The following is a 23,811-nucleotide window of genomic DNA, read 5'->3' on the forward strand; positions in this document are numbered from 1 at the left end:
CATCATCATTTGCAGCCCCCATCACCCCCACATCATCATTTGCAGCCCCCATCACCCCCACATCATCATTTGCAGTCCCCATCACCCCCACTTCATCATTTGCAGTCCCCATCACCCCCACTTCATCATTTGCAGTCCCCTATCATTTCATCATGTGCAGTACCCCCTCAAACACGCTTCATCATCTGCAGCCCCCTATCATTTCATCATGCGCAGGGCCCCTCTCAAACACACTTCATCATTTGCAGCCCCCTATCATTTCATCATGCGCAGTACCCCCTCAAACACACTTCATCATCTGCAGCCCCCTATCATTTTATCATGCGCAGTGCCCCCTCAAACACACTTCATCATCTGCAGCCCCCTATCATTTCATCATGCACAGTGCCCCCTCAAACACACTTCATCATCTGCAGCCCCCTATCGTTTCATCATGTGCAGCCCCCTATCATTTCATCATGCGCAGTGCCCCCTCAAATACACTTCATCATCTGCAGCCCCCTCAAACACACTTCATCATCTGCAGCCCCCTATCATTTCATCATGCGCAGCCCCCTATCATTTAATCATGCGCAGCCCCCTATCATTTAATCATGCGCAGTGCCCCCTCAAATACACTTCATCATCTGCAGCCCCCTATCATTTCATCATGCGCAGCCCCCTATTATTTCATCATGCGCAGTGCCCCCTCAAATACACTTCATCATCTGCAGCCCCCTATCATTTCATCATCTGCAGCCCCCTATTATTTCATCATGTGCAGTGCCCCCTCAAACACACTTCATCATCTGCAGTCTCACTCTCCCCCACCTCACCCATTTAAAAAAACAAAAATAAAAATGTTTTTTATACTTACCTCAGTCGTTCCCGGCCGTCTAGTGTTTCCAGCAGTGAAGCAGCAGCTAGAATATATGGGCTGCTGAGAGGACCTGACAGGAGCCCCTACATTCTAGCACATTCACTACTGAGACTGCTAGAATGGATGGGCTGTAGTCAGGACCTGCAGGGAGCCCATACATTCTAGCTACAGCCGAGCAGGAGCTGTGCAGCCGACTAGGTAAGACAGCCGTGCACAGCTCCAAAAAGGCTCCCGGGCCCCAGCGCCGACGTGTGCGCCGCAGTGCACAGTATTTTAGTGCATGATGGGGCCCGATCAGTAGAAGCACAACAGTGGGGCCCCGGATCTGCGGGCCCCTCTGTGTACTGCTGCTGACCGGGCCCCATACAGCAGTAACGGCTGTAATGCCCTGATGGCGGCCCTGAGAAGGAGGTCTTGGGAGGACCGGAGATTACATGAGGGAAGATGTTGAGAGATTAGTCTGGAAATTTACGGAGGAGAAAGGTTATGGATGGGTTTGTAGGTCAGCGTTAGTACAGGTAGTTTAAACTGGATAGGCTGGGAAATTGGGAGCCAGTGAAGGGATTTGCAAAGTGGGGAAGCAGGAGTGTAGCGAGGAGAGAGATTAATTAGTCGGGCAGCAGAGTTAAGGAAAGACTGGAGGAAAGCGAGAGTGTTAGAAGGTAGGCCACAGAGGAAGATGTTGCAATAGTCGAGGTGGGAGATGATTAGGGCATGCACAAGCATTTTAGAAGACTGAGGGTTGAGGAAAGGACGGATTCTGTAAATATTTTTGAGCTGGAGGCGACAGGAGGTGGCGAGAGCTTGGATGTGCGGTTTGAAGGACAGGGCAGAGTCAAGGGTTACTCCAAGGAAGCGGATTACTGGGACAGAGGAAAGTGTGAATTCATTTATTGTGATAGATCAGGTAGGGCGGGTCTGCGAGATGGAGGAAAGTTAATTAGTTCAGATTTGTCCACATTGAGTTTAAGGAAGCGAGTGGAGAAGAAGGAGGATATGGCTGATAGACACTCTGGGATTCTGGAGAGCAGAGAGGTGACATCTGGGCCAGAGAGGTAGATCTGAGTGTCATTGACATATAGATGGTACTGGAAGCCATAGGACTTTATGAGTTGTCCCAGGCTAAGGGTATAGATAGAGAAGAGGTCCTAGGACAGAGCCTTGAGGAACACCAACAGAGAGTGGGCGAGATGAAGAGGTAGTATGGGAGTAGGAAACGCTAAATCTGCGGTTGGTAAGGTATGAGGAGATCCAGGAGAGGGCAAGGTCTTTGACACTAAAGGAAGAGAGAATCTTTTGTAGGAGGCAGTGGTCAACTGTGTCGAAGGCAGAGGACAGGTCTAGAAGGAGTAGTATAGAGAATTGTCTGTTAGCTTTGGCTGTTAGTAAGTCGTTAGTAATTTTGGTCAGGGCAGTCTCAGTGGAATGGTGGGGACAGAAGCCAGATTGTAGGTTGTCGAAGAGCGAGTTAGATGCAAGGTGAGAGGAAAGTTCAGTGTGGACGTGCTGCTCAAGGAGTTTGGAAGCAAATGGGAGCAAAGATATGGGGCGATAGCTGGACATAGCGCTTGGGTCAAGGGATGGCTTTTTGAGGATAGGTGTTATTGTGGCATGTTTGAAAGCAGAGAAGAAGGTACAAGAAGTTAGTGATAGATTGAAGAGATGGGTTAGGGATGGGATTATTGTAGTGGTGAGGTTGGTTGGGAATGAATGGGATGGGGTCAAGTGTTGTGAATTCTGCTCTTGGGCTCCCTCCGGTGGTTGTAAGTGGTAGCGCTGCTGTCTCTGAATCACAGCATTTATCAGGTGTTTTCACTTTTTCCAATTTGAACAGGGCTATTTAGTCTTGCTTCACCCTTTAGTCAGTGCCAGTTGTCCATTGTTCCTGGAGGATTCACATCCCTGCCTGGTCTCTTCTGCTTTGCAGTTCTTTTCAACAAAGATAAGTTCTGGCCTTGATTTTGCTGTCCACATGCTGTGGTCTTATTGTTCAGTTATTTTCCATGTTTTGTCTTGTCCAGCTTGGTCTGTATAAGGATTTGTTTAGCCAAGCTGGTATCTCTGGAGATGCAGATATACCCTCCATGTCTTTAGTTAGCTGTGGAGTTTTTGTATTTTCTGTGGTGGATATTTTCTAGTGTTTTAATACTGACCGCATAGTACTCTGTCCTGTCCTTTCTATTTAGCTAGAAGTGGCCTCCTTTGCTAAATTCTCATTTCAGTCTGTGTATGTTTTTTCCCTCTCCTCTCACAGTCAATATTTGTGGGGGGCTGCCTGTTCTTTGGGGATTTTCTCTGAGGCAAGATAGTTTTCCCTTTTCTATCTGTAGGGGTAATTAATCCTCCGGCTGTGTCGAGATGTCTAGGGAGCGCTAGGTACATTCCACGGCTACTTCTAGTTGCGGTGTTAGGTTCAGGGTCTGCGGTCAGTACAGGTACCACCTTCTCCAGAGTACGTCCCATGCTGCTCTTAGGCCACCAGATCATAACAGTCAAGTGCACATGTGGTGAGGTGTGATTTGGAGAGAAGATGAGCAAGCTGTCCTTCAGTGATTTTGGAGAGTGAAGTTATGGGGTTAGGGCATTGGTCTGGCATAAAAAAGGGTTGTGGTGATTTGACAACAAAGACTTGCCTTGTTTGGTCTATCTTATTTTTGAACTGCGTGGCAAAGTCCTCAGCAGAGATTGGGGAAGTGGTGGGCGGAGGAGGGAGTTAAAAGTGTTGAACAACTGTTTGGGGTTGTGGGATAAGGAAGATATAAGGGATGTAAAGTAGGCCTGTTTAGCAGAGGTGAGAGCTGATTTGAATGCAAGTGTTGCTTGTTTGAGTGCAGTGAAATCATCTTGCGAATGCGTTTTCTTTCAACGCCGTTCTACAATTCTGGATACTTGCCGAAGCTTTTTAGTGATGTTATTGTGCCAGGGTTGTCTATTGATTCATCGCACTCTGCTACGCATGACTGGGGCGACTGAGTTGATGGCTGATGCCAGAGTGGCATTGTAGAAACTAGTGGTAGTGTCTGTGTCGTGGAGTGAAGCTATGGAGGACAGTAGCTGAACAGAGTTAGAGAGTGTGTGAGGGTCTAGATGTACGAGGTTTCTGCGGGGATGCGCATGTTGCTGGACATGGGTGACAGGTGTGGAGGACAGTGATGAGAAAGTGAGAAGATGGTGGTCAGATAGAGGGAGAGGGGAGGTGGTGAAGTTAGATAGGGAGCAGAAACGGGTGAAGACCAGGTCTAATGTGTGTCCGTCTGTGTGGGTGGCTGAGGAGGACCACTGAGTAAGTCCAAAAGATGAAGTAAGGGACAGGAGTTTGGAGGCTGCTGACTGGTGGGTGTCAATGGGGATGTTGAAGTCATCCATGATGATGGTGGGAATATCAGCAGAGAGAAAGTGAAGAAGCCAGGTAGAGCATTGGTCAATAAAGGCAGTGGTCGGGCCCGGAGGTCGGTATATGATAGCCATTTGGAGCTTGGAGGGAGAGTAGATGCGGACAGAGTGGACTTCAAAAGATGGGAGGATAAGGGAGGGGAGAGGTGGGATTTGGCTAAAGGTGCAGTTAGAAGAAAGGAGAAGGCCTACTCCTCCACCATGTCTGTTGCCAGTCAGAGGAGTGTGGGTGAAGTGGAGGCCGCCGTAGCATAGCACAGCAGGGGAGGCTGTGTCAGAGGGTGTCAGCCATTGGTCGGTGAGGCCCAGGAAGGAAAGATTACGAGAGGTAAAGAGGCTGTGAATCACATGGAGTTTATTGAAGATGGAGTGGGCATTCCAGAGTGATCCAGAGAGAGGGAGCAGGGTGGTGGGCGTCAAGGGCACGGATTTAAGGTGGGCAAGATTTCAGGTGTTTATATTGGGTTGGGAGCAATAGGAGGGGGTAGTAATGGGAGGTATGAGCTGTGGGGGTCCAGGATTGGGAGATATGTCACCAGCAGTGAGGAGAAGCAGAGAGAGACAGAGCAGGTGGGAGAAGGAGAGTGGCCAGCTTGTTTTGTGTTTTATTAGGAGAGATCTGAGGTTGAGGAGCAGGTCAGCGGAGGAGATGAGGTGGGGAGGCAAGAGGGAAGGAGAGATTATTACTTGGTCCATACGAGAGAAAAGTGAATTGCACTAGAGATGATATGAGTCCATAATAGAAGTGAAATGGCCTTTTAGTTAACTGAATATTATCAGCTATGCAAATAGTTTGTGGTGCTCAGCACAGAATAAACATGTGAGTCTAATGCTTGACAAAAGAGGGAAAAAAAAAGCGTCACTCACCACGTTTGCAGTATCGTCGTCCTTTCCAGTACTCCCTGCATTTCTCCATAAGCCCAAATCCCGCACTGAAATGCCTGCACCATTGGTGAAATAAAAGATTTTTGAGAAATACTGCAAACGTGGTGAGTGCCGCATTTTTTTTCTCTTTTGTCAAGCATGAGATTATTACTTGGTTAGAGGGTGCTGGGGCTTGGGGATGGTGGAGAGTGAGAAGTAATGGAGCCAAAACTGTTAGAGCGTATGTCAGCATGATGAGAGTAAGTGTGGAGGAAAGGGAAAGAAATTTAGTATATTTAATAACCGATGTTAGGCGTACCTTCTGTTCACTTCTGGCATATTTCTGCTGTTTCCTTTTAGAGACATCCTTATAGAGACAGACTAAAGAGAAATGCAGTACAATGCATACATTAAATAATTAGATACAGCTGCTCATCACACAGTATTATCGAATACTTAGATACAGCAGCTCTGTAGACACTAGTACTCATAAGGGTATGTGCACACGTCAGGATTTCTTGCAGAAATTTCCTGAAGAAAACCGGAAATTTTCTGCAAGAAATCCGCATATTTTTTTTTGCGTTTTTTTCCCGTTTTTTTCCCGGTTTTTTTTTTAGCATTTTGCAAGCGAAATTAGCTTGCAGAATGCTAAAGTTTTCCAAGCGATCTGTAGCATCGCTTGGAAAACTGACTGACAGGTTGGTCACACTTGTCAAACATAGAGTTTGACAAGTGTGACCAACTTTTTACTATAGATGCTGCTTATGCAGCATAAATAGTAAAAGATAGAATGTTTAAAAAAAATGCTTATACTCACCGGCAGACAGCTGATCTCCTCAGCGGCGTCCGTTCCTATAGATGGTATGCGGTGAAGGACCTTCCATGACGTCGCAGTCACGTGAGCGGTCACATGACCGGTCTCGCGACCAATCACAAGACCGCGACGTCATCGCAGGTCCTTCACCGCACACCAGCTATAGGAACCGAAGCGGCAGCATGCACCTGAGAGGCGGGAAGACATCGAAGGTGAGTATATGACTATTTTTTATTTTAATTCTTTTTTTTTGACCAATTATACGGTGCCCAGTCCGTGGAGGAGAGTCTCCTCTCCTCCACCCTGGGTACCAACCGCACATAATCTGCTTACTTCCCGCATGGTGTGCACAGCCCCGTGCGGGAAGTAAGCAGATCAATGCACTCCTAGGTGTGCGGAACCCCGCAATTCCGCATTTTTATTGAACATGTTGCTTTTCTTTCCGCGATGCGATTTTTTTGCGGAAAAAAATGCAACATTTGCACAAAAAATGCGGAATACACTGTAAATAATAGGAGGCATATGTTAGCGAAAAAAACGCGAAAAATACTGAACATGGCCTAACATTAGGTAGCCTTGCAGCGCTGGGGTCAAATCCCACCAAGGACAACATCTGCAAGGAGTTTGTATGTTCTTCCTGCATTTGCGAGGGTTTCCTCCGGGTTCTCTGTTTCCTCCCACATTCCAAAGACATACTGATAGGGATTCTAGATTGTGAGCCCAATGGGGATAGCGGCGATAATGTCTGTAAAGCGCTGTGGAACTAATGGCGATATATACAGGTGCCTCCCACAACATTAGACTTCAATACAAAAAGTGAGACTCATATATTATATAGAGTCATTACAGACAGAGTGATCTATTTCAAGTGTTTATTTCTGTTGATGATGATTATGGCTTACAGCAAATGAAAACCCAAAAGTCATTATCTCAGTAAATTAGAATACTTTATAACACCAGCTTGAAAAGTGATTTTAAAATCCTAAATGTTGGCCTACTGAAATGTATGTTCAGTAAATGCACTCAATACTTGGTCGGGGCTCCTTTTGCATCAATTACTGCATCAATGCGGCGTGGCATGGAGGCGATCAGCCTGTGGCACTGCTGAGGGGTTATGGAAGCCCAGGTTGCTTTGATAGCAGCCTTCAGCTCGTCTGCATTGTTGGGTCTGGTGTCTCATCTTCCTCTTGACAATACTCCACAGATTCTCTATGGGATTAAGGTCAGGCGAGTTTGCTGACCAATCAAGCACAGTAATGTAAACCAGGCAGATAGTGTCAGATGTAAGAGTATATACTACAGTTTAGCAGCACAGTATCACACATGGTAGGCTTAGATACACGGACATTATAAATGGCAAGTTCTCATCCTTTATTGTAGTGATATAATACACACATGACTTCCTATCATTCAGCTGCACTGTCATTTCATGTATCATGTAATGGAGAAGTGAGGTTTGCTTTATGATTAGAGATGAGCGAGTATACTCGTTGCTCGGGTGACCTCCGAGTTTTTGTTAGTGTTCAGAGATTAAGTTTTCATTGCGCCAGCTGAATGATTTACAGCTATTAGCCAGGTTAAGTACATGTGGGGGTTGCCTGGTTGCTAGGGAATCCCCACATGTACTCAGCCTGGCTAGTAGCTGTAAATCATCCAGCTGCCGTGATGAAAACTAAATCTCCGAGCACTAACAAATACTCGGAGATCACCCGAGCGTGCTCGGGAAAACCCGAGCAACGAGTATACTCGCTCTTCACTATTTATATGTTGGTGCCTTGATGAGGAAGGCTAGACCTCACAGCGCTGGCCATGGCTTCTGGAGTTGGGTACTCTGCTGAGCGTCACCCAGCTGCTCTCTTCCCACTGTTACTGTCTATGTGGAAGCTGCGTATCTTGGCTCAGGCAGCACAAGTTTCAGAACTATCACTTTCTTTTTCAGCTCAAAAGGAAGACATTTTTTTCCTCCATAACAAGTATGTAAGCAGCAAAGCAGAACATATGGCAAGGATGGTGCAGCAGACGCACAACGTCTTTTTCTCCAAATCTTCCTGTTTCCTAAAGTGTTCAATAAAACCAACCTGTAAAAGGCAAAATAAATTAGTACAAAGGTCACAAGATGCCCAGGTGATACCGGCTGTACATATATAATTATATACAGGAGATTCCCAGGTTATACCAGCTGTACATACAGTATATAATTATATACAGGAGATACCCAGGTTATACCGGCTGTACATATATAATTATATACAGGAGATGCTCAGGTTATACCAGCTGTACATATATAATTACCGGTATATACAGGAGATGCTCAGGTTATACCAGCTGTATATGCAGTATATAATTATATACAGGAGATACCCAGGTTATACTGGCTGTACATATATAATTATATACAGGAGATACCCAGGTTATACCAGCTGTACGTATATAATAATATACAGGAGATGCCCAGGTTATACCAGTTGTACATATATAATTATATACAGGAGATACCCAGGTTATACCAGCTGTACATATATAATTATATACAGGAGATATCCAGGTTATACCAGCTGTACATATATAATTATACACAGGAGATGTCCAGGTTGTACCAGCTGTACATATATAATTATATACTGGAGATGTCCAGGTTATACCGGCTGTACCTATATAATTATATACAGGAGATGCTCAGGTTATACCAGCTGTACATACAGTATGTAATTATATACAGGAGATACTCAGGTTATACCGGCTGTACATATATAATTATATACAGGCGATACCCAGGTTATACCAGCTGTACATATATAATTATATACAGGAGATGTCCAGGTTATACCGGCTGTACGTATATAATTATATACAGGAGATGCCCAGGTTATACCGGCTGTACGTATATAATTATATACAGGAGAATCCCAGGTTATACCAGCTGTACATATATACTGTAATTATATACAGTAGAAGCCCAAGTTATATCAGCTGTACATATATAATTACATACAGGAGATGCCCAGGTTATACCAGCTGTACATATATAATTATATACAAGAGATGCCCAGGTTACACCAGCTGTACATATATAATTATATACAGGAGATGCCCAGGTTATATCAGCTGTACATATATAATTATATATAGGAGATACTCAGGTTATACCAGCTGTACATATATAATTATATACAGGAGATGCCCAGGTTATATCAGCTGTACATATATAATTATATATAGGAGATACTCAGGTTATACCATCTGTACATATATAATTATATACAGGAGAAGCCCAGGTTATACCAGCTGTACATATATAATTAAATACAGGAGATGTCCAGGTTATACCGGCAGTACCTATATAATTATATACAGGAGATGCTCAGGTTATACCAGCTGTACATACAGTATGTACCGTATATACTCGAGTATAAGCCGAGATTTTCAGCCCAAAAAAATGGTCTGAAAGTGCCCTTCTCGGCTTATACTCGAGCCATGGAAGGCAGGGAGGGGGTCGGCGGGTGAGGGGGAGCGACGCCTGTCAAATACTCACCTGCTCCCGGCGCTCCTGAATATGGACTCCACGCCCACAGGGGTGGAGCCGCATATTCATTACTGTAATGAGCGGTACCATGTGACCGCTCACTACAGGAAGAAGCTGTCGCGCCATACACCGTGGAACATGCAGGGACCGCGTCAGGAGCGCCGGGAGTAGGTGAGTATATTTACCTTCCCTCATTCCACCGAAGCTCCGTCTTCCCGTCCTCTTGCAGTGACTGTGCAGGTCAGAGGGCGCGATGATGTATTAGTGTGCGCGCCGCCCTCTGCCTGAACAGTCAGTGCGGAGAGACGGGATGCTGAGGAGCAGCAACGAGAGGTGAGTATGTCATTTTTTTTATTTTAGTGCAGCAGCAGCATTATATGTGGCACAATGCTGTATGGAGCGTCTATGGGGCCATAAAGAACTGCATGGAGCATTATATGGGGCATCTATGGGGCCATAAAGAACTGCATGGAGCATTATATGGGGCCATAACTGCATGGAGCATTATATGGGGCATCTATGGGGCCATAACTGCATGGGGCATTACATGGGGCATCTATGGGGCCAAAAAGAACTGCATGGAGCATTATATGGAGCATCTATGGGGCCATAACTGCATGGAGCATTATATGGGGCCGTAACTGCATGGAGCATTATATGGGGCCGTAACTGCATGGAACATTATATGGGGCATCTATGGGGCCATAACTGCATGGAGCATTATATGGGGCATCTATGGGGCCATAACTGCATGGAGCATTATATGGGGCATCTATGGGGCCATAACTGCATGGAGCATTATATGGGGCCATAACTGCATGGAACATTATATGGGGCATCTATGGGGCCATATGTTGTGAATTTGGTTTTTGGGCTCCCCCGGTGGTCACTGGTGGTACTGGACTTGTGTGCTTCACTTTCTCTGTTCACCTGTTTCCATCAGGATATGGGTGTATCCTATTTAGCCTTGCTGCTCAGTTATTCTAGTGCCGGCCATCAATGTAACCAGAGCCTTTCTGTTGCATGTTCCTGCTTCTAGACTACTATCAGCTAAGTTGGACTCTTAGTCCTAAGTTTGTTTTGCATTTTTGTTCCAGTTCACAGTTATGTTATTTTTCTGTAGCTGGAAGCTCTTGTGGGCCGAAATTGCCACTCCGGTGTCATGAGTTGACACATGAGTCTTAAAGTAATTTCTGGATGGTATTTTAATAGGGTTTTCAGCTGACCGTGAAGTTCCCTATTGTATCTTCTTGCTATCTAGTAAGCGGACCTCGCTTTGCTGAACCTACCTTCATACTGCGTATGTCTTTTCCTCTGAACTCACCGTCAATATATGTGGGGGGCTTCTGTCTCCTTTTTGGGGGAATTTCCCTAGAGGTAAGCCAGGTCTGTCTTTTCCTCTATTAGGGTTAGTTAGTCCTCCGGCTGGCGCTAGGCGTCTAGGGATAAAACGTAGGTACGCCACCCGGCCACTGCTAGTTGTGTGGTAGGTTTAGCTCACGGTCAGCTCGAGATTCCATCACCCAAGAGCTAGTCTGTTGTTTAAGTTCTCTGACGTTCCCTTGCCATTGGGAACCACGACAGTATGGCCGGCCAAGGGTTAAAACCGTTGGCAGAAGAAAGGAGAGAAAAAGAAGTCTGCAGATTTTTTTTTTTTCTTCTGAGCTTGCTTTTTAGTTGACTCAGTTGCATTTCTGCTCTAATTGCAGCCTTTGTCTCTCTCTCTCCTTCTAATCCTTGAATGGCTCTGATCTCACCTGATTAATATGGATCCTCAGAGTTTGGCTACAGGTTTGAATAATCTTGCTACGAAGGTTCAAAATTTACAGGATTTTGTTATTCATGCTCCTATATCTGAACCTAGAATTCCTATACCAGAATTTTTCTCCAGGGATAGATCTCGTTTCCTGAATTTCAAAAATAATTGTAAATTATTTCTTTCCCTGAGATCTCGCTCCGCTGGAGATCCCGCACAGCAGGTTAGGATAGTAATTTCCTTGCTGCGGGGTGACCCTCAAAACTGGGCATTTGCATTGGCACCCGGGGATCCTGCGTTGCTCAATGTGGAGGCGTTTTTTCTGGCTTTGGGGTTGCTTTATGAGGAACCTAACTTAGAGATTCAGGCTGAAAAAGCCTTGATGGCCCTATCTCAAGGGCAAGATGAAGCTGAAATATACTGCCAAAAATTTCGTAAATGGTCTGTGCTTACTCAGTGGAATGAGTGCGCCCTGGCGGCGAATTTCAGAGAGGGTCTCTCTGATGCCATTAAAGATGTTATGGTGGGGTTCCCTGCACCTACAGGTCTGAATGAGTCCATGACAATGGCTATTCAGATTGATCGGCGTTTGCGGGAGCGCAAACCTGTGCACCATTTGGCGGTGTCTTCTGAGAAGGCTCCAGAAAATATGCAATGTGATAGAATTCTGTCCAGAAGCGAACGGCAGAATTTTAGGCGAAAAAATGGGTTGTGCTTCTATTGTGGTGATTCAACTCATGTTATATCAGCATGCTCTAAACGTACAAAAAAGGTTGATAAGTCTATTTCAATTGGCACTTTACAGTCTAAGTTTATTCTGTCTGTGACCTTGATTTGTTCATTATCGTCAATTACCGCGGATGCCTATGTCGACTCTGGCGCCGCTTTGAGTCTAATGGATTGGTCCTTTGCCAGGCGCTGTGGGTTTGATCTAGAGCCTCTGGAAGTTCCTATACCTCTGAAGGGTATTGACTCTACACCATTGGCTAGTAATAAACCACAATACTGGACACAAGTGACTATGCGTATGAATCCAGACCATCAGGAGATGATTCGCTTCCTTGTGTTGTACAATCTACATGACGTTTTGGTGCTCGGATTACCATGGTTACAATCTCATAACCCAGTCCTTGACTGGAAAGCTATGTCTGTGTTAAGCTGGGGATGTCAGGGGGCTCATGGGGACGTACCTTTGGTTTCCATTTCGTCATCTGTTCCCTCTGAGATTCCGGAATTTTTGTCTGATTATCGTGATGTTTTTGAGGAGCCTAAGCTTGGTTCACTACCTCCTCACAGAGATTGCGATTGTACCATAGATCTGATTCCGGGCAGTAAATTTCCAAAGGGTCGTTTATTTAATCTATCTGTACCTGAACATGCTGCTATGCGAGAATATATTAAGGAGTCCCTGGAAAAGGGACATATTCGTCCTTCTTCATCTCCCTTAGGAGCCGGTTTTTTCTTTGTATCCAAAAAAGATGGCTCTTTGAGGCCGTGTATTGATTATCGACTCTTGAATAAAATTACAGTCAAATATCAGTATCCTCTGCCACTGCTGACTGATTTGTTTGCTCGAATAAAGGGGGCTAAGTGGTTCTCTAAGATTGATCTCCGTGGGGCGTATAATTTGGTGCGAATTAAGCAGGGGGATGAGTGGAAAACCGCATTTAATACGCCCGAGGGCCATTTTGAGTATTTAGTAATGCCTTTTGGTCTTTCAAATGCCCCTTCAGTCTTTCAGTCCTTTATGCATGACATTTTCCGTGAATATTTGGATAAATTTATGATCGTGTATCTGGATGATATTTTGATTTTTTCGGATGACTGGGATTCTCATGTCCAACAGGTCAGGAGGGTTTTTCAGGTTTTGCGGGCTAATTCCTTGTGTGTGAAGGGTTCTAAGTGTATTTTTGGGGTTCAAAAGATTTCTTTTTTGGGGTACATTTTTTCCCCCTCTTCCATTGAGATGGATCCTGTCAAGGTTCGGGCTATTTGTGATTGGACGCAACCTTCTTCTCTTAAGAGCCTTCAGAAATTTTTGGGCTTTGCTAATTTTTATCGTCGATTTATAACTGGTTTTTCCGATGTTGCTAAACCTTTGACTGATTTGACCAAAAAGGGTGCTGATGTTGCTGATTGGTCCCCTGCTGCTGTGGAGGCCTTTCGGGAGCTTAAGCGCCGCTTTTCTTCCGCCCCTGTGTTGCGTCAGCCTGATGTTACTCTTCCTTTTCAGGTTGAGGTCGATGCTTCCGAGATCGGAGCTGGGGTGGTCTTGTCGCAGAAAAGTTCCGACTGCTCCGTGATGAGACCTTGTGCGTTCTTTTCTCGAAAATTTTCGCCCGCCGAGCGAAATTATGATATTGGTAATCGGGAGCTTTTGGCTATGAAGTGGGCTTTTGAGGAGTGGCGTCATTGGCTTGAGGGGGCTAGACATCAGGTGGTGGTATTGACCGATCACAAGAATTTGATTTATCTTGAGTCTGCCAGGCGCCTGAATCCTAGACAGGCGCGCTGGTCGTTGTTTTTCTCTCGGTTTAATTTTGTGGTCTCATACTTACTAGGTTCTAAAAATGTGAAGGCGGATGCCCTTTCTAGTTTTGAGCCTGATTCCCCTGGTGATTCTGAACCTACAGGTATCCTTAAGGATGGGGTGATATTATCTGCTGTTTCCCCAGACCTGCGACGGGCTTTGCAGGAGTTTCAGGCGGATAGACCTGATCGTTGCCCGCCTGGTAGACTGTTTGTTCCTGATGATTGGACCAGTAGAGTCATCTCGGAGGTTCATTCTTCTGCGTTGGCAGGTCATCCCGGGATCTTTGGTACCAGGGATTTGGTGGCTAGGTCCTTCTGGTGGCCTTCCCTGTCTCGAGATGTACGAGTTTTTGTGCAGTCTTGTGATGTTTGTGCTCGGGCCAAACCTTGTTGTTCTCGGGCCAGCGGATTGTTGTTATCTTTGCCTATTCCGAAGAGGCCTTGGACTCACATCTCTATGGATTTTATTTCTGATCTCCCTGTTTCTCAGAAAATGCCTGTCATCTGGGTGGTGTGTGACCGTTTTTCAAAGATGGTCCATTTGGTGCCCTTGCCTAAGTTGCCTTCCTCATCCGAGTTGGTTCCTCTGTTTTTTCAAAATGTGGTTCGCTTGCATGGTATTCCGGAGAATATCGTTTCTGACAGGGGGACCCAGTTCGTGTCTAGATTTTGGCGGGCGTTCTGTGCTAGGATGGGCATTGATTTGTCTTTTTCGTCTGCGTTCCATCCTCAGACTAATGGCCAGACTGAGCGAACTAATCAGACTTTGGAGACTTATTTGAGGTGTTTTGTGTCTGCGGATCAGGATGACTGGGTTGCCTTTTTGCCGTTGGCGGAGTTTGCCCTCAATAATCGGGCTAGTTCTGCCACTTTGGTTTCTCCTTTCTTTTGCAATTCGGGGTTTCATCCTCGTTTTTCTTCCGGTCAGGTGGAGTCTTCGGATTGTCCTGGAGTGGATACTGTGGTGGATAGGTTGCATCGGATTTGGGGACAGGTGGTGGACAATTTGGAGTTGTCCCAGGAGAAGACTCGGCATTTTGCTAACCGCCGTCGTCGTGTTGGTCCTCGTCTTCGTGTTGGGGACTTGGTGTGGTTGTCTTCTCGTTTTGTCCCTATGAGGGTTTCTTCTCCTAAGTTTAAGCCTCGGTTCATCGGCCCGTATAAGATTTTGGAGATTCTTAACCCCGTGTCCTTTCGATTGGACCTCCCAGCATCTTTTTCTATCCATAATGTCTTCCATCGGTCATTATTGCGCAGGTATGAGGTACCGGTTGTGCCTTCCGTTGAGCCTCCCGCTCCGGTGTTGGTTGAGGGTGAATTGGAGTACGTTGTGGAGAAGATCTTGGACTCCCGTGTTTCCAGACGGAAACTTCAGTATCTGGTTAAGTGGAAGGGCTACGGTCAAGAGGATAATTCTTGGGTGACAGCCTCTGATGTTCATGCCTCTGATTTGGTCCGTGCCTTTCATAGGGCTCATCCTGATCGCCCTGGTGGTTCTGGTGAGGGTTCGGTGCCCCCTCCTTGAGGGGGGGGTACTGTTGTGAATTTGGTTTTTGGGCTCCCCCGGTGGTCACTGGTGGTACTGGACTTGTGTGCTTCACTTTCTCTGTTCACCTGTTTCCATCAGGATATGGGTGTATCCTATTTAGCCTTGCTGCTCAGTTATTCTAGTGCCGGCCATCAATGTAACCAGAGCCTTTCTGTTGCATGTTCCTGCTTCTAGACTACTATCAGCTAAGTTGGACTCTTAGTCCTAAGTTTGTTTTGCATTTTTGTTCCAGTTAACAGTTATGTTATTTTTCTGTAGCTGGAAGCTCTTGTGGGCCGAAATTGCCACTCCGGTGTCATGAGTTGACACATGAGTCTTAAAGTAATTTCGGGATGGTATTTTAATAGGGTTTTCAGCTGACCGTGAAGTTCCCTATTGTATCTTCTTGCTATCTAGTAAGCGGACCTCGCTTTGCTGAACCTACCTTCATACTGCGTATGTCTTTTCCTCTGAACTCACCGTCAATATATGTGGGGGGCTTCTGTCTCCTTTTTGGGGGAATTTCCCTAGAGGTAAGCCAGGTCTGTCTTTTCCTCTATTAGGGTTAGTTAGTCCTCCGGCTGGCGCTAGGCGTCTAGGGATAAAACGTAGGTACGCCACCCGGCCACTGCTAGTTGTGTGGTAGGTTTAGCTCACGGTCAGCTCGAGATTCCATCACCCAAGAGCTAGTCTGTTGTTTAAGTTCTCTGACGTTCCCTTGCCATTGGGAACCACGACAGCCATAACTGCATGGAGCATTATATGGGGCCATAACTGCATGGAGCATTATATGGGGCATCTATGGGGCCATAACTGCATGGAGCATTATATGGGGCCATAACTGCATGGAGCATTATATGGGGCCATAACTGCATGGAGCATTATATGGGGCATCTATGGGGCCATAACTGCATGGAGCATTATATGGGGCCATAACTGCATGGAGCATTATATGGGGCCATAACTGCATGGAGCATTATATGGGGCATCTATGGGGCCATAACTGCATGGAGCATTATATGGGGCCATAACTGCATGGAGCATTATATGGGGCCATAACTGCATGGAGCATTATATGGGGCCATAACTGCATGGAGTATTATATGGGGCATCTTATGGGGCCATAATGAACTGCATGGAGCATTATATGGGGCATCTTATGGGGCCGTAAAGAACTGCATGGAACATTATATGGGGTATATTTGTATATGGAGCATCTTATGGGGGGTGACCAGAAAAATGCCCACAGGAAAATTGCCCACACGGAAAATTGCCCACACGGAAAATTGCCCACACGGAAATTTGCCCACACGGAAAATTGCCCACACCGAAAATTGCCCACATGGAAAATTGCCCACACGGAAAATTGCCCACACAGAAAATTGCCAATTGCAGCATCACAAAGTTTCAGATCCATGATATTTGAGGTGCAAGGTGAAAAATGCCCACAGAAAATTGCCCACAGGCTGAATTATAGGTTAAATGCTCTGTAGGACAGGGGGATAGTATATGCATGTATACATGAGGTGCTCTGCAGGGCAGAAGAATAATATATAATAGGTGAGATGCTCTGCAGGACAGAGAATAGCAAAGACCTATAGGTTAAATGCTCTGCAGGACAGGGGAATAGTATGCAGGTATACATGAGATGCTCTGCAGGGCAGAATAATAATATAGATTTGTATGTGAGATGCTCTGCAGGACAGAGAATAGCAAAGAGATATAGGTTAAATGCTCTGCAGGACAGGGTGATATTATGCCTGTATACATGAGATGCTCTGCAGGGCAGAAGAATAATATATAATTATAGGTGAGATGCTCTGCAGGACAGAGAATAGCAAAGAGATATAGGTTAAATGCTCTGCAGGACAGGGGGATATTATGCAGGTATACGTGAGATGCTCTGCAGGGCAGGAGAATAATATAGAATTATAGGTGAGATGCTCTGCAGTACAGAGAATAGCAAAGAGATATAGGTTAAATGCTCTGCAGGACAGGGGGATATTATGCCTGTATACATGAGATGCTCTGCAGGGCAGAAGAATAATATAGAATTATAGGTGAGATGCTCTGCAGGACAGAGAATAGCAAAGAGATATAGGTTAAATGCTCTGCAGGACAGGGGGATATTATGCAGGTATACGTGATATGCTCTGCAGGGCAGAAGAATACTATAGAATTGTAGGTGAGATGCTCTGCAGGACAGAGAATAGCAAAGATATATAGGTTAAATGCTCTGCAGGACAGGGGGATAGTATGCAGGTATACGTGAGATGCTCTGCAGGGCAGGAGAATAATATAGAATTATAGGTGAGATGCTCTGCAGGACAGAGAATAGCAAAGAGATATAGGTTAAATGCTCTGCAGGTCAAGGGGATATTATGCAGGTATACGTGAGATGCTCTGCAGGGCAGAATAATAATAAAGAATTATAGGTGAGTTGCTCTGCAGGATAGAGAATAGCAAAGATCTATAGGTTAAATGCTCTGCAGGACAGGGGAATAGTATGCAGGTATACATGAGATGCTCTGCAGAACAGAGAATAGTATAGAATTATAGGTGAGATGCTCTGCAGCACAGAAGAATGTCGGAAAAAATTGCCCACATAAAAAACTACCGATATGTTTATTAAGAACAGTTTATTAAGGAGTTCTAATAACAACAATAACTTAAGTTTATTAAACAATCATTGCACACCTGCAAATAATTAGCTGCCGGGTGATTGTCCTTGACTTCCATGGGCTCCATTGAAATACAATACAGCACAACACAGGCAGCAAAGAAAATGTAGAATGGATTTCAACAAAGGTCTCTGGGCCCAGTTTACTTCTCCAGGTTCTACAGGTTCGGTTCACTCATCCCTAGTCCCAGAGTACGGATTCTGTTCTTAGGAGTTGTCATTCCACTGTGCTAACAATAATTCTACTCTCATTGTGGTGTGTCTGGGCCTAGAGACTTTATTCCACTCTCATTGTGCTGTGTCTGGGCCTAGAGACTTTATTCCACTCTCATTGTGGTGTGTCTGGGCCTAGAGACCCTTATTCCACTCTCATTGTGGTGTGTCTGGCCTAGAGACCCTTATTCCACTCTCATTGTGGTGTGTCTGGCCTAGAGACCCTTATTCCACTCTCAATGTGGTATGTTTGGGCCTAGAGACCCTTATTTCACTCTCATTATGATGTGTCTGGGCCTAGAGACCCTTATTCCACTCTCATTGTGGTGTGTCTGGGCCTAGAGACCCTTATTCCACTCTCATTGTGGTGTGTCTGGGCTAGAGACCCTTATTCCACTCTCGTTATGGTGTGTCTGGGCCTAGAGACCCTTATTCCACTCTCATTGTGGTGCGTCTGGGCCTAGAGACCCTTATTCCACTCTCATTGTGGGGTGTCTGGGCCTAGAGACCCTTATTCCACTCTGTGTGGTGTGTCTGGGTCTAGAGACCCTTATTCCACTCTCATTGTGGTGTGTCTGGCCTAGAGACCCTTATTCCACTCTCATTGTGGTGCGTCTGGGCCTAGAGACCCTTATTCCACTCTCATTGTGGGGTGTCTGGGCCTAGAGACCCTTATTCCACTCTCATTGTGGTGTGTCTGGGCCTAGAGACCCTTATTCCACTCTCAGAGTGGTGTGTCTGGGCCTAGAGACCCTTATTCCACTCTCAGAGTGGTGTGTCTGGGCCTAGAGACCCTTATTCCACTCTCATTATGGTGTGTCTGGGCCTAGAGACCCTTATTCCACTCTCATTGTGGTGCGTCTGGGCCTAGAGACCCTTATTCCACTCTCATTGTGGGGTGTCTGGGCCTAGAGACCCTTATTCCACTCTCATTGTGGTGTGTCTGGGCCTAGAGACCCTTATTCCACTCTCAGAGTGGTGTGTCTGGGCCTAGAGACCCTTATTCCACTCTCAGAGTGGTGTGTCTGGGCCTAGAGACCCTTATTCCACTCTCATTATGGTGTGTCTGGGCCTAGAGACCCTTATTCCACTCTCAGTGTGGTGTGTCTGGGCCTAGAGATCCTTATTCCACTCTCATTGTGGTGTGTCTGGGCCTAGAGACCCTTATTCCACTCTCGTTATGGTGTGTCTGGGCCTAGAGACCCTTATTCCACTCTCATTGTGGTGCGTCTGGGCCTAGAGACCCTTATTCCACTCTCATTGTGGTGTGTCTGGGCCTAGAGACCCTTATTCCACTCTGTGTGGTGTGTCTGGGTCTAGAGACCCTTATTCCACTCTCATTGTGGTGTGTCTGGCCTAGAGACCCTTATTCCACTCTCATTGTGGGGTGTCTGGGCCTAGAGACCCTTATTCCACTCTCATTGTGGTGTGTCTGGGTCTAGAGACCCTTATTCCACTCTGTGTGGTGTGTCTGGGCCTAGAGACCCTTATTCCACTCTGTGTGGTGTGTCTGGGTCTAGAGACCCTTATTCCACTCTCATTGTGGTGTGTCTGGGCCTAGAGACCCTTATTCCACTCTCAGTGTGGTGTGTCTGGGCCTAGAGACCCTTATTCCACTCTCATTGTGGTGCGTCTGGGCCTAGAGACCCTTATTCCACTCTCATTGTGGGGTGTCTGGCCTAGAGACCCTTATTCCACTCTCAGTGTGGTGTGTCTGGGCCTAGAGACCCTTATTCCACTCTCATTGTGGGGTGTCTGGGCCTAGAGACCCTTATTCCACTCTGTGTGGTGTGTCTGGGTCTAGAGACCCTTATTCCACTCTCATTGTGGTGTGTCTGGCCTAGAGACCCTTAGGCTATGTTCACACGCTGCGGATCCGCAGCGTTTCCGCAGCTGCGGGTCCGCATCGGTTTCCCATGCGTTTACAGTACAATGTACTGTACAATGCACATGCTGCGGAAAAAACGCGCAGAAACGCAGTGGTTTACATTCCGCAGCATGTCAATTATTTGTGCGGAATCCGCAGCGGTTTTACACCTGCTCCATAATAGAAAACCGCAGGTGTAAAACCGCAGTGGAATCCGCACAAAAACCACGGTAATTCCGCAGTAAATCCGCAGGAAAAATGTGCAGTTTTTGCCCTGCGGATTTATCAAATCCGCTGCAGAAAAATCCACAGATGATCATTCTACGTGTGCACATACCCTTATTCAAATCCACTCTGCATTTCCTTTCATCCTATGCCTGCCTGCACCTGCAGTATATGTGTATGATACATAAATAGGTGGGATCTGTTCACTCTTACTCTTGGTAGCCATAAGTGGATAGGGGAGGAAGTGCAGGCCCCAGATTTACTGCCACTGAAGTCAATGGGAGAGCGGCGCTGCTATGGCACTTCCGCTCAGATTCTGACAGCCTCACCTTTCTGCGGTGCCTTCTGGGCTTCCAGGACCATCTATCTCAGCCAGCAGCACCCTGCTTTTGGTGGGCACCCACTGAGATGATAATGTATTAGATCTGACCTGCAGTCCCATGTAACTCCACAGATAATACAGTGATTCTTTTGTGGGTACTGATAGCAGTGATGGCTCCTCTGGATCACACTGCTGCTGGTTTTGCATGTGCTTCTGTTCTGGGCTGGTGGGAGGAGTAAGGCAGAGTCAGTGAGAGATGAGAGCAGACTACATCTATCTATTGCTGAGAATGACAGACTGCTACAAACCACAGATCTTCAGCATGTTTGCAGTTTTGCACTAGGTCAGCTGTAAATCACAAGTTGATCACATATCATGTGAACATCCTCACCTTTCACCTCAAATATCATAGATCTGAAACTTTGTGATGCTGCAATTGGCAATTTTCCGTGTGGGCAAATTTCCGTGTGGGCAATCTTCCGTGTGGGCAATTTTCCATGTGGGCAATTTTCCTGTGGGCATTTTTCATGTGGGCATTTTTCATGTGGGCAATTTTCCTGTGGGCAATTTTCCTGTGGGCATTTTTCAGGGAACCAATTATATACAGGAGATGCCCAGGTTATACCAGCTGTACATATATAATTATATACAGGAGATGCCCAGGTTATACTGGCACATTGTGTATCACTGGACCATGCAGGTTGAATACTCACCCATCCACCCTTCCTCCTTAGCACTGGGCAGACATGTTCCCCCACATAGGCACCCATTCTCTCGGCCATCGGTTCCAGCACGCTCTCCATGCCAGGCTCCTGGCAGTATACGGCCATTTGCCCGGCTAGGACATATATGGACAGGACTGTGCCCCATGGAATGTCGGCCGGGTACCCCGGGTGCCTCGTCTGTCGGTCCCTGTACCCCTGAATGTTGTCATCTATGGTCTCTATGAGGAAGTCGCAGGCTCCGGCCTCTGTTACCCCTTGGAACACCCAGGGCCAGCGCTTGAAGAAGATGGGAAACCTTTCCAGGAGCTCGTCCCCGGCCTAGCGCAGGGTGCGGGTGCCCACTGAGGGTGCAGGCCCATTGGCTCGGCCCGTTACATAGGCTATATAGTCTTGGGCCAATTGATAGGCCTCAGTGACTAGTGGGTCCATGTGCCTCTCTGCAGACATCACTGGAGATGAGCGATGGTGTATTAATCTTCCGGAGCCCCCGCGACCACGTCTAAAAATATCACCACATCTATCACCACATACCTCCCTCGCTACCAACATCTCTGCTTGCTGCCTGTGAATGCCAGTATTACCTGCCTCCGCCATGTGGCCGTGTGACCAGGATGTGATCAACACTGACAGCAAGCAGAGGTCTGAGGTCCGGCAGAAACTGGTACATAGGTATTCACGCCAACAAGTAAAACACCTTGAAATGGCTCAAATTTTGTGCAGAATATGAAGTTGTTGAAAACATATGCGACTTTTGGTGTTGATACACCAGTCCCACACAGCTGTGCAGACAGGGGTGGGATGGGGCACGGCAAGTACCTCCCTGCTAATTCTTCACAATTTAGGCCACTATAAGTCCATAAATACGCCAGGAACGTAATCCAGGCCCTGACCAGTGACATTTCTGGTGCAAGGCACTTGTAAGACGCGTCTAATTCAATAAGTGCCGCATCTTACTGCAGCGGTGCCTTTTATAAGACTGGCCTGTAAGGCACCAGTCCTAAGGAATCTGACCCACCACTATATGGGATGTGATATCACTGTCTCACCACTAGGAGGTGACAGCATTCCATGTTTGGATGCCACTGATACTGAAACAGGCGGCACTGCAGCTCCTGTTTAACATTAGTGAATGTATGAAAGGGAAAATCTACCTTTTAGTAAAAAAGGACTGTACTGTGACATCACTATTAAGTAAAAAAGGGGGGAGAAGCCAGCGCTGCTTATGGTCAGAACGCAAAACATAAAGTGCACATGCACATATTGATTTCTAACTGAGTTTCAAAAATGAGACATTTAGCCAACAATCAATTCTTTGAGCCACCCCACCACTTCACGGCATTTTCATAATGGGGCAGTCCTCCTCTACGTTTTTTATATTCGCTGTGCCATTACGGCCTCTAAAAAGCAAGACCACATTAAATGCAACCTGTACCTGAAGCATTTCTGAATCACTCCCATGGCACCAGAAAGGACAGCACAGATAAAGGTTGACCAGGTCTGGACATAGACATTTCAGTTCCAACCTCCACACTGCCTAACCAGCACCACAGATGAAGGGTGAGACATGCTTGGACACAGGTGCACAATCAAACAAAGCCTAGGGCAGGGCAGGGCTGCTGTATGTGTGTACAGCAGCCTAGGTCAATCACAAAAAAAAACCCTGGCACCATGGGAGTGATTCAGAAATGCTTCAGGTACAGCTTGCATTTAATGTGGTCTTGCTTTTTAGGAGGCCTTTATGGCACAGCGAATATAAAAAACGTAGAGTAGGACTGCCCCATTATGAGAATGCCATGATGTGGCGGGGTAGCTCAAAGAATTGATCAATTGTTTGCTAAATGTCTCATTTTGAAATACAGTTAGAAATTAGTATGTGCATGTGCACCTTATGTATTGCGTTCTGACCATAAGCAGTGCTGGCTTCTCCCCTCTTTTGCTTTTACTGTGACATCACTGTGTGCATTATCCATGTACTGTAACATCACTGTGTGCAATATTACTGTGCTGTGACATCACTGTGTGCATTATTCCTGTGCTGTGATATCACTGTGTTTATTATCCATATACTGTGACATCACTGTGTGTATTGTCCCTGTAATGTGACATCACTGTATTATCTATATACTGTGACATCTCTGTGTGCATTGTTCTTGTGCTGTGACATTGCTGTGTGCATTATTTCTGTATTGTGACATCACTGTGTGCATTATCCCTGTACTGTGACATCACTGTATGCATTATTCCTGTGTTGTGACATCACTGTATTTATTATCCCTGTACTGTGCCATCACTGGGTCCATTATCCATATACTGTGACATCACTGTATTATCCATATACTGTGACATCTCTGTGTGCATTGTTCCTGTGCTGTGGCATTACTGTGTGTATTATCTCTGTATTGTGATATCACTGTGTTTATTATCTCTGTACTGTGATATCACTGTGTGCATTATCCCTGTAATGTGACATCACTGTATTATCCATATACTGTGACATCACTGGGTCTATT

General features: G+C 46.1%; 1 pseudogene; it reads right to left on the reverse strand.

Moving 5' to 3' along the window:
- Positions 1-7,600: 7,600 nt before the first annotated feature.
- Positions 7,601-21,895, reverse strand: LOC143808928 (uncharacterized; annotated as a pseudogene).
- Between the last annotated feature and the right edge of the window lie 1,916 nt (positions 21,896-23,811).

Source organism: Ranitomeya variabilis, chromosome 2 (assembly GCF_051348905.1).
Source record: "Ranitomeya variabilis isolate aRanVar5 chromosome 2, aRanVar5.hap1, whole genome shotgun sequence".
Lineage (NCBI taxonomy): Eukaryota > Metazoa > Chordata > Amphibia > Anura > Dendrobatidae > Ranitomeya > Ranitomeya variabilis.